The sequence below is a fragment of the Mobula hypostoma genome, unplaced genomic scaffold (assembly GCF_963921235.1).
Source record: "Mobula hypostoma unplaced genomic scaffold, sMobHyp1.1 scaffold_51, whole genome shotgun sequence".
Classification (NCBI taxonomy): domain Eukaryota; kingdom Metazoa; phylum Chordata; class Chondrichthyes; order Myliobatiformes; family Myliobatidae; genus Mobula; species Mobula hypostoma.
In genome coordinates, this window is record NW_026948233.1 from 1 (window position 1) to 12,519 (window position 12,519).

At 43.8% G+C, this 12,519-nt stretch overlaps 1 pseudogene; it reads left to right on the forward strand.

Moving 5' to 3' along the window:
• Nucleotides 1–5,627: 5,627 nt before the first annotated feature.
• Nucleotides 5,628–11,336, forward strand: LOC134342084 (zinc finger protein 239-like; annotated as a pseudogene).
• The last annotated feature ends 1,183 nt before the right edge of the window (nt 11,337–12,519 follow it).

The window sequence follows — 12,519 nt, forward strand, 5'->3', positions numbered from 1 at the left end:
TGAGAACATGTTTTGTCCCACTCTCTCTGGGTACATAATGATATCAAACACCTTTGCCCTGGGCAACAAGTAGCTTTCACATCACAAATGTGCCAGACTCCAATGAGACAGACTACTGCCCTTCCCTTCATATTCATTGGCATTGCCATCACTGAGTTCACCACCGTCAGTCACCTGGGGGAGGGTTCAGGGGAAATATTTATGTACAATACAGAAACTGGTGTTACCTGTGTGTATTGTGGTGATGCAAAAGTTGCTGGAGAATTTGAAAGTGGGAAGAAGTGGAGTGATAGCTTGAAATCTGAGTTTTTAAAGCATCATTTAGCAAGCAAATCAGATATGGACGGAATGGCTCTCTATTTAAAGTTCACTCTGCCCATGTTGTCACTGAGTAAAAAAAAAGCTTTATGTGCACACTGGTCATTACAAATTAGAGGGGACATAGGTGGGAAGACATCTAGTGTCCCCGATGCCCTCACGTACAAGATGTACATCCAGCTGCAGCTTGTAACCCTGCACTTTAAGGAGTTGGAACTTGAAATGGAAGAATTCTGGATCATCCAGGAGCTGGAGGGGGTGATAGATATGACATGAAGAGAGGTGAATTACACCCAAGGTGCAGGACACAGGAAACTGGGTGAGAGTCAGGAAGGGGAATGAGGTTAAATAACCATCGCAGAGTACTCTTGTGTCTATCCCACACAACAACAGGTGGATCCACTTTAGAAACTGTTACAAATTAGGGGACTTTGGTCGGAAGGTGCGAAGACATCCAGTGTCCCCGATTAATTCAGCATGAATTAATCAGTCTGATGGCCTGGTGGAAGATGATGTCCCGGAGCCTGTTGGTCCTTTTGCTGTGGTACAGTTTCCTGGATGGTAGCAGCAGGAACAGTTTGTGGTTGTGGTGAATTGGGTCCCCAATATCCTTTGGGCCCTTTTTACACACCTGTCTCTGTAAATGTCCTGAATAGTGGGAAGTTCACATCTACAGATGCGCTGGGCTGTCCGCACCACTCTCTGCAGGTTCCTGTGATTAAGGGAAGTACAGTTCCCATACCAGGCAGTGATGCAGCCGGTCAGGATGCTCTCAATTGTGTCCCTGCAGAAAGTTCTTAGGATTTGGGGCCCATCCCAAACTTCTTCAACCGTCTGAGCTGAAAGAGGTGCTTTTTTCACAACACAGCTGGTATAGATAGAAACTACAGCACAGAAACAGGCCTTTTGGCCCTTCTTGGCTGTGCTGAACCATTTTCTGCCTAGTCCCACTGACCTGCACACAGATCATATCCCTCCATACACCTCCCATCCATGTATCTGTCCAATTTATTCTTAAATGTTAAAAAAGAACCCGCATTTACCACCTCATCTGGCAGCTCATTCCATACTCCCACCACTCTCTGTGTGAAGAAGCCCTCCCTCATGTTCCCATTAAACTTTCCCCTTTCACCCTTAACCCATGTCCTCTGGTTTTTTTCTCCCCTTGCCTCAGTGGAAAAAGCCTGCTTGCATTCACTCTATCTATACCCATCATAATTTTATATACCTCTATCAAATCTCCCCTTATTCTTCTACGCTCCAGGGAATAAAGTCCTAACCTATTCAACCTTTCTCTGTAACTGAGTTTCTCAAGTCCTGGCAACATCCTTGTAAACCTTCTCTGCACTCTTTCAACCTTATTTATATCCTTCCTGTAATTTGGTGACCAAAACTGAACACAATACTCCAGATTCGGCCTCACCAATGCCTTATACAACCTCATCATAACATTCCAGCTCTTGTACTCAATACTTCGATTAATAAAGGCCAATGTACCAAAAGCTCTCTTTACGACCCTATCTACCTGTGATGACACTTTTAGGGAATTTTGTATCTGTATTCCCAGATCCCTCTGTTCCACTGCACTCCTCAGTGCCTTACCATTAACCCTGTATGTTCTACGTTGGTTTGTCCTTCCAATGTGCAATACCTCACACTTCTCAGTATTAAATTCCATCTGCCATTTTTCAGCCCATTTTTCCAGATGGTCAAAGTCCCTCTGCAGGCTCTGAAAATCTTCCTCACTGTCCACTACACCTCCAATCTTTGTATCATCAGCAAACTTTCTGATCCAATTTACCACATTATCATCCAGATCATTGATATAGATGACAAATAACAATGGACCCAGCACTGATCCCTGTGGCACACCACTAGTCACAGGCCTCCACTCAGAGAAGCAATTCTCTACCATCACTCTGTGGCTTCTTCCATCGAGCCAATGTCTAATCCAATTTACCACCTCTCCATGTATACCTAGCGACTGAATTTTCCTAACTAACCTCCCATGCGGGACCTTGTCAAAGGCCTTACTGCAGTCCATGTAGACAATATTGACTGCCTTCCCTTCATCCACTTTCCTGGTAACCTCCTCGAAAAACTCTAACAGATTGGTCAAACATGACCTACCACGCACAAAGCCATGTTGACTCTCCCTAATAAGCCCCTGTCTATCCAAATGCTTGTAGATTCTGTCTCTTAGTACTCCCTCCAATAACTTACCTTCTACTGACGTTAAACTCACTGGCCTATAATTTCCCGGATTACTTTTCAATCCTTTTTTAAACAACGGAACAACATGAGCCACTCTCCAATCCTCCGGCACTTCACCCGTAGACAGCGACATTTTAAATATTTCTGCCAAAGTGGGACAATTTCAGACAATGTGAGATCCTTGGTAATGTTTATGCCAAGGAAGTTAAAGCTGTTCACCGTGATCAATTGATGGCAATATGGGTTAGCCTGTCTCCATTCCTCCTGTCATCCACAATCAGCCCCTTTGTTTTTGTAACAATGAGGGAGAGTTTGTTTTCTTGACACCAGTCAGATGTTGTTCAGACCTCAGATAGAGTCAGCAATCAAATAGTTGAGCATGGTGTGAATTTGCTGTGCTGTGTATATCACAATGCAAGAAGCATCGTAGGAAAGCCAGGTGAGCTCAGGACAGGAATTATGATACTGTAGCCATTATTGGGACATGTTTGCACCCAACTGTCTGAGGGATTTAGAGGAACAAATCTGTAGAGAGATCACAGACCATGTCAAGAAACAAAGGTTGATTCAGTGAGTGATTTTAACTTTCCTTATATTGATTGGGACTCCCATACTGTAAAAGGACTAGATGGGGTAGAGTTTGTTAAATGTGCCCTGAATCAGTACATAGAATTCCTGATGTAGAAGTGTGCGATGAGCTGTCAGGAAATGATCCAGGGCTGGTGACAGAAATTAGTGTATCATAATGCCATGAGATTCAAAGTAAATATGGCAAAAGGGAAGGTCTGGGACCACAGGCTTGTAGATTCTAAATTGGAGAAAGGTCAATTTTTGTGGTATCAGAAAGGATCTGACAAGTGTTGTTTGGGGACAGGCTGTTTTCTGGCAAAGGAGTACTTGGTAAGTGGGAGGCCTTCAGAAGTGAGATTTCGAGGGTGTAAAGTTTGTATGTGCCTGCCAAAATAAAAGTTGAAAGGTAACTGGTGCAGGGAGCCTTGGTTTTCAAGAGATATTGAGGACCCGGATATTTTGTCTTCCTCTAAATGCCTCAGAACTGTTGGGTGCTCCCAAGACTCACTAATGACTACAATATCATAATTCCACCCCCCGAGCTCATCCAACTTTTTTTTTTAGTCGTCTTCTGTTGGTTTCTAAAAGATTCACAATCGTTTTTCGCGTCTTTTGTTTGCCCTCTCCTTGGCTTTTATGTTGGCTTTGGCTTCTCATTTCAGCCACAGTTGTGTCCTCCTGCCAGCGTTTCCAATGCTTCCACTTCTTTGCGATGCATCAATCACTTAGCTCCCGAATTGATCCCAGCAAACTCCAGCCATTGCTAGTTTTTGCTCCGTTGTTACTATCCTACCTTTTCCTCTTCCAGACAAGTTTGACCAGCTTCTCTGTCATAGAAACATGGGGAAGCTTCAGGTACGGAAACAGGCTATTTGGCCCATCTGGTCAACGCTGAAAAAACATTCAAGCTGTCTAATGCAACTACCAGCACCGGGACCATCGCCCTCCATACCCCTACCATCCAGGCTCCCTCCCATCCAAACTTCTCTTTCAAATGGTGAAACCGGAGCTCATGTTCATCACTTGTGCTGACATCTCATTCCACTCTCTGATGACCATTTCAGTAAAGAGCTTTTCCAAATGTTCCTGTTAAATTTTCACCTTCTCCACTTACCCATGACCTCTGGTTGTCATCCCACCCAACCTCAGTGGAAAAGCTGCTCTCATTTATCTATACCCTCATAATTTTGGTAATACTTCTACCAAATCCTCAAAGCAATGTATAATTTCTTTGTTTATGTTTAGAGCCTTTTTTAGATGTATAAAAGGATGATGAGGGGCATTGATCGTGTGGGTAGCCAGAGGATTCTTTCCCTAGGGCTGAAATGGCTAACATGAGGGGCAGCATAGTTTTTAAGGTGCTTGGAAACAGATACCGAGGGGATGTCAGGGGTAAGTTTTTTCTCACACAGAGAGTGGTGGGTGTGTGGAATGCACTGTCGGCTATTTGTGTGAGAGTGTTTCAGTTACTGTGGGGCCGAGGAACCCATGCAGCAGTCAGTGGGGAACAGGGAATAATACCAATGGAGAGAAAGTCGGAAACTGAGCCAGGTCACAGATTGGAGACGGCAGAATATGCCCCATTCTTATAGAGACAGGAAGAGCATCAGAGAATTTGTATGGTCACTCGCAGATACCAGCACTGTGCCCAGTTAGAAGATGATTTCTATCGCCAACTTGTGTTGAACTTCACTGTAACAGTGTGATACCAGATCACGCGTTGACAGGCCTCAAGGGATCTCATCTGAAATATTGCTCCTACACCCATTGATGGATTTTGTCTAAAAATCTTTTTACAGGTTAAAAATGACAAGGAATTTGTCTACATGGAATCTCGCACAGACAGTGGGGAGGGATTCACTCGATCATCAGATCGACTGGCACTTCCCTTTCGTCATTTTGCACAGGGGGGAACCCATTCATCTGCTCAGAGCAGCTGGAAATGGATTCACTCAGTCATCTCAACTGACAGGTACATCGTCAGCAAGTTCAACACTGGGCAAGGCCTTTCACCTGTGGACACACCAGTCCAACATCAGTTCACACTGTGCAGAGGCTGGCCTATCTGCTGAATATGTGGGGAAGGATTCACTCAGCCATCTTCCCAACTAATGGGTCACCAGCGAGTTCACAGTGGGGAGCGGCCATGAACCTGCTCAGAACATGGGAAGGGATTCACTTCGTCGTCTCATCTGAAGGCACATCAGGGCGAAGTTCAACACCGGAGAAATGCTCATTCACCTGCACCCAGACTGGTGGGAAGGGAGTTCACTCGGTCATCTGACCTAATGGCACACCAGCCAGTTCACAGACCGGGGAATGGCCGTTCACCTGCTTGGACTGCTGGGAAGGGATTCACTTGGTCATCTGAAGCCTGAAGGTACATCAGAGAATTCACACTGGGGGAGAGGCCATTCACCTGCTCAGTCTGTGGCAAGGGATTCACTCAGTCATCTCAGGCATCTAATGGTACATTACCAGCGAAGTTCACACTGGGGAGAGGCCATTCACCTGCTCAGAGAGTGTGGGAAAGGATTCACTCAGTCATCTCATCTGAAGCTACATGAGCGAGTTCACACGGCGGAATGGCCGTTCACCTGCTCGGATTGTGGGAAGGGATTCACTCGGTCATCTGAACTGAATGTACATCAGAGAGTTCACACTGGGAGCAGGCCGTTCACCTGCTCAGACTGTGGGAAGGGATTCACTCAGTCATCTCATCTGAAGGTACATCAGCGAGTTCACACTGGGGAGAGGCTGTTCACCTGCTCAGTCTGTGGGAAGGGATTTCTACTTCGTCATCGACAGTGAAGGTACATCAGCGAGTTCACACTGGAGAGAGGCCGTTCACCTGTTCAAGAGCTGTGGGAAGGGATTCACTCAGTTAGGCCACCTACAAGTACACTGGTCAGTTCACAGTGGAGAGAGGCCTTTCACCTGCTCAGACTGTGGGAAGGGATTCACTCAGTTATCCACCCTAATGACCCACCGGGAAGTTCACACCAGGAAGAGGCCATTTACCTGCTCAGTCTGTGGGAAGGGATTCACTTTGTCAAATCAGTTACTGAGTGCACACCAGTTCGTTCACACTGGGGACAGTGGCCATTCACCTGCTCAGAGACTGCTGGGAAGGGATTCACTCAGTCATCTGAACTGAAGGTACATCAGCGAATTCACACAGGGGAGAGGCCATTCACCTGCTCAGAGTGTGGGAAAGGATTCACTCGCTCATCCCACCTACAAACACACCAGTCATTTCACACAGGGGAGCGGCCGTTCACCTGCTCAGACTGTGGGAAAGGATTCACTCAGTCATCAGAGCTACAGAGACATCAGCGAATTCACACTGGGGAAAGAACCGTTCACCTGCTCAGAGTGTGGGAAAGGATTCACTCAGTCACTCCCACCTACAGAGACACCAGCAAGTTCACACTAGGTAGAGGCCGTTCATTCTTGCTTAGGGTGTGGGTAGGGATTCACTCGGTCATCTGCAACTGCAGAGACGCCAGCAAGTTCACACGGGGTAGAGGCCAATCTCCTGCTTGGACTTTGGGAAGAGAATCGCTCAGCCACCTCAACCAGATTTGCATCATTGAGTTCACACTGGGGAAACCCTATTCACCCGCTGTGAATGTGGGAAGCGGATCCACTCAGTCATCTAACCTTGCAACTCTTGCTTCGGTTAGCAGTTTAATGTAGGGGATGATAGCTCCCGGCCCAGCCCGAAACTTAAGAAGTCTCATTTGGGTGGATGCTGCACAATGTGTCCCCTGTTACAAATCAGTACCCCAAAATAACAAGCAGTACAGAATATGTGATTAAATGATTGAGATTTATAATTTTTTTACTTTGACTATAGGGTTAGTAAAGAAAACAAAAAAAAAGAAAAAGGGCCCACTCCATTTGCGTCTCTCTCCGTCCTCTCCCTGGCAAAAGAAGATGAAAATATCTCCTTCCAGACTCACAAGGAAGAATATTTCTGACACTCTGGATCGTCCCGCACTCCAAAACCCTGTTATCTCTAGTTGTAACCTAAACATTGCTGCTACAGAGAAACCATTACCTCAGCAGTGAAACATTACAGAGAGGCCATTACGCTAATAGCAGTGAAACCTTACAGCATGTTATACTTGTGACACACTGCCGGGTTCACACTGGGGAGAAAGTTTCAATAAGCTGCATGCTGGATATTTGTCCATCACCGTTGCTGAATGCTATTTCGAGAGTTACTGTTCGGTGCCGAACTTTCTGCAATTATCACCACACCCAGTTCTGCACCCTGGTCCTACTGGGCATGGGAGGAGTTTCTTCTGCTACATATTCACCTTTAATGGGACTGGAGTTTAATATTCTGCACCTGTGACAAATTAATTAGTTCTATTTTAAACTCTGTCTTTGGTACTTAGAATATTTATGAACACAAACAGTGTACTCTAGGCCTGCTGGACCCAGCCAGTGATCCAGTTCCATGACAGTCCTTTTACATCCTCCTCTGTTGTTCACATCTGTGAGATGGGTTCCAAACAGTCACCACTCTGTGGGTGATGAGGTTTCCCTGGAATTTTCTGCAGACTGAAGAAGTCGAGCTGACTGCAGTTCTGTTCTGAGAGATGTTCTTTGCCCCTCAAATCTCTGGGCTGAGAAAGAATGACATTGGGAGTTAATCTCCTTATTTACTACGGCTCATTTCCACATGTGGGTCATTTTCCCTGCTTCTAAAGGGTTGTTAGAAAACACCACTGTCCTCTAAAGACTGAAAGCAGAATGGGAAACCATTAGTTGGATGTTCAACGGAGTAGGGTCAGAAACCAGAGGCAGGTCTGCCCAGGGCAGAGTTTGGGGCTCTGGACGGTGGTCAGGGTAAGAATGTATGATGAGGAGAAGGGAATCAGCAGCGGGGTGTGGCAATGAATGACAGAGTAGCAACATTTGGAAGCTAATTGGCAGAGAAAATAATCTGGTTGTCTGACTGATGACATCAATACCTTTGGTGAGATGCCCTATTGGTCGTTCAGGAAATTGTGTGTGTGTTGAGAATGGTTTTATCCATTGAGGGAGTTGTTCCTGCTTGTTTATCCTGTAATATTATATCTGGATGGTTCTTCTAGATTATCCTATCTGTAATAATGTATTGATTATCACATAAATTGTGAGATTCTGTCCCTAACTGCATCAGGCTTGAATTTATGGTGCCTTAATGAAGTTATGGTGGTCATTCATGAGTTTGTATTCTAAAGCAAGATTTTGGTGAATGATATTTGCCACTTGATTGTACCTGCATAAGTAATCAGATTGAGTTAAACTGCTGCAGGATTCTGGAATGTGTTGGATTGTGTCTGGTTTCTGTTGGCATTTTCTGCATTTATTGCCTTGTTACTTTGTATGGTTTGTATTTTTGATTTCTTTTTCTTGCTTTGTCAACCACCTTGTCCTGTATTTCTGCAAGGAGCCCCTCTGTTTCTGGGAAGAGATCTCCAAATTCTCTCAGTCAGGTGCTCGATGCTTCCTTGTCAACATCTAAGTTCCTGCTCAGATCATTGGGATGTCTCCCATGGAGGGTCATACTAATTCCACTGGTTAATGTTTTCTTCCATAGTGATGTATTCATTTTTCTGAGTTAGCCTCTCATTTAAGTTTCCTGGTCTGTATTTCTTATCAGAATTGCATATACACACATGAAGCATTGAATCCTGTTCTTTTTTGATGAAAATATATACTTAGAAGTTTTATCATGTACTGCTTGTGTGATTTTTTGTTTCATGTGTGTTATTCCTCTTTCCTTCCTTCTGTCCAAGGAAAAGTTTGAATCTGAGGCTACGTCTCCACACTTTCTTCCTTTTTAAATCTTTTTATTGAATTAGTACACAAAAGGTAAAAAATCCATAGCAGGAGGCACTGATACGCTGTTGCAATATAACTTTACGAGAGATATTAATACACAAAAAGAATTTTGTTAATACAAACAGTGCAGTTTAGATATAAAATAAGGTAATATAATAGTATACTAATTTTCATACATGTCAATAAGGAAAAGAAAAAAAACCAAAAAAACACCGTGCAACTAATCTAAAAAGCAAAAGCAAAGCAATGGGCTTAACTAGGTATCAAGTAGAGTTAATTTGTATTATATTTTTCTTGTCCGCTCAAATGGCAGCATGTCTTCTATGGCAGGACATGGGTGGTCTTCTAGAATGACCATCTATTTGTTTTCTTAATTGTGTTTTTATTTCGGTGTAGTGATGTGTATTTCTTATTAGTTTTTTCATGTGGCCAGCATGGATTGCTGAATCCTGGTTTTGTTAAGGGAAATATATCCTTAGGAACCTTGCACTTCTTACTCTGACTTCTCATCTGCCCACCCCCCCCCCGACCCCCATAATACCAATACTTCAAGAGTATCAGGGCAGAAGTGAGTATAGATGCTATTACTAAGGAGAAAATTTGCTAAGGAAGCTGGAAGTCCCTGGAGGTAGATAAGACTCCTGGAGCAGATGGTGCCCACCCCAGGGTGCAAAGAGGTAGCTGAAGAGATTGTGAAGGCATTACAGTCATAGAACACTACAGCACAGAACAATGCCATTCGGCCAATCTGAGTCTGTGCCAGAGCATTAATCTGCCTCGTCTCCAACAATCTCCACCGGGACCATAGACCTCCATACCCTTCTCATCCACTGTACCCATCCAAACTTCACTTAAATGTTGCAATCGCCCCTGCCACTTGCTCCGGCAGCTCGTTCCACATTCTTCCTGCCTCTGAGTGAAAAGGATCCCCCTCCTGTTTCTCTTAAAGATTGGGTAATGAACTTTTAAGTGTCTCTTGATTTTGGAATGTTTTCTGGCAGACTAGAAAGTTGCAAATGTCACTTCACGCTTTAAGAAGGGAGGGAAGACAGAAGAAAGGAAACTTTTGGGACAGTCAGTCTGACCTCAGTGGTTGGAGTCCATTCAGGATAATTTTCCAGGATACTTGGAGGCACATGATATAACAGGCCTAAGTCTGGGGAAAACCTGTTTGAGGAATCCGTTGGAATCCTTTGATGAACTAACAGGCAGGATAGACAAAGGAGTAGAAAGTGGACGTTGTTTGCTTGGATTTTCAGATGGTCTTTAACAGGGTCTGGCACCCATGAGCCTGCTTAACAAGATCACAGCTCGTGGTATTACAGGGAAGATACTACCATTGATCGAAGATTAGTTTACTGGCAGGTAGGAAAAGAGTCAGAACAATTCGAGCGTATTCAGTTTGCTGCCAGTAAACAATGACATTCCACTGGGGTCAGGAATGAGACCCCCTCTTTTCGTGTTAGATATCAACTGACAGAAGCTTGGTCACCAAGCCATGCAATTCTGTCATACCAAGGTATCGTTGATATCTAACAGCGTAAAAGAGTGGGTGTCTCATTCCTGACCCCAGTGGAATGTCATTGTTTACTGGCAGCAAACTGAATACGCTCGAATTGTTCTGACTCTTTTCCTCCTGCCAGTAAACTAATCTTCGATCAATGGTAGTATCTTTCCTGTAATACCACGAGCTGTGATCTTGTTAAGCAGGCTCATGGGTGCCAGACCCTGTTAAAGACCATCTGAAAATCCAAGCAAACAACGTCCACTTTCTCTCCTTTGTCTATCCTGCCTGTTAGTTCATCAAAGGATTCCAACGGATTCCTCAAACAGGTTTTCCCCAGACTTAGGCCTGTTATATCATGTGCCTCCAAGTATCCTGGAAAATTATCCTGAATGGACTCCAACCACTGAGGTCAGACTGACTGTCCAAAAGTTTCCTTTCTTCTGTCTTCCTCCCTTCTTAAAGCGTGAAGTGACATTTGCAACTTTCTAGTCTGCCAGAAACATTCCAAAATCAAGAGACACTTAAAAGTTCATTACCCAATCTTTAAGAGAAAACAGGAGGGGGATCCTTTTCACTCAGAGGCAGGAAGAATGTGGAACGAGCTGCCGGAGCAAGTGGCAGGGGCGATTGCAACATTTAAGTGAAGTTTGGATGGGTACATGGATGAGAAGGGTATGGAGGTCTATGGTCCCGGTGGAGATTGTTGGAACGAGGCAGATTAATGCTCTGGCACAGACTAGATTGGCCGAATGGCATTGTTCTGTGCTGTAGTGTTCTATGACTGTAATGCCTTCACAATCTCTTCAGCTACCTCTTTTTGCACCCTGGGGTGGGCACCATCTGCTCCAGGAGTCTTATCTACCTCCAGGACTTCCAGCTTCCTTAGCAAATTTTCTCCTTAGTAATAGCATCTATACTCACTTCTGCCCTGATACTCTTGAAGTATTGGTATTATGGGGGTCGGGGGGGGGGTGGGCAGATGAGAAGTCAGAGTAAGAAGTGCAAGGTTCCTAAGGATATATTTCCCTTAACAAAACCAGGATTCAGCAATCCATGCTGGCATGAAAAAACTAATAAGAAATACACATCACTACACCGAAATAAAAACACAATTAAGAAAATAGATGGTCATTCTAGAAGACCACCCATGTCCTGCCATAGAAGACATCCCTGCCATTTGAGCGGACAAGAAAAATATAATACAAATTAACTCTACTTGATACCTAGTTAGCCCATTGCTTTGCTTTGCTTTTTAGATTAGTTGCACGGTGTTTTTTTGGTTTTTTTTCTTTTCCTTATTGACATGTATGAAAATTAGTATACTATTATATTACCTTATTTTATATCTAAACTGCACTGTTTGTATTAACTTCTTTTTGTGTATTAATATCTCTCGTAAAGTTATATTGCAACAGCGTATCAGTGCCTATATGGTTTACCTTTTGTGTACTAATTCAATAAAAAGATTTAAAAAGGAAGAAAGTGTGGACGTAGCCTCAGATTCAAACTACCTTGGACAGAAGGAGAAAGAGGAATAACACACATGAAACAAAAAATCACACAACAGTCAGATAAAACTTCTAAGTATATATTTTCATCAAAAAAGAACAGGATTCAATGCTTCATGTGTGTATATGCAATTCTGATAAGAAATACAGACCAGGAAACTTAAATGAGAGGCTAACTCAGAAAAATGAATCATCACTATGGAAGAAAACATTAACCAGTGGAATGAGTATGACCCTCCATGGGAGACATCCCAATGATCTGAGCAGACTAGATGTTGACAAGGAAGCATCGAGCACCTGACTGAGAGTTGGAGATCTCTTCCCAGAAACAGAGGGGCTCCTTGCAGAAATACAGGACAAGGTGGTTGACAAAAAGAAAAAGAAATCAAAAATACAAACCATACAAAGTAACAAGGCAATAAATGCAGAAAATGCCAACAGAAACCAGACACAATCCAACACATTCCAGAATCCTGCAGCAGTTTAACTCAATCTGATTACTTATGCAGGTACAATCAAGTGGCAAATATCATTCACCAAAATCTTGCTTTAGAATACAAA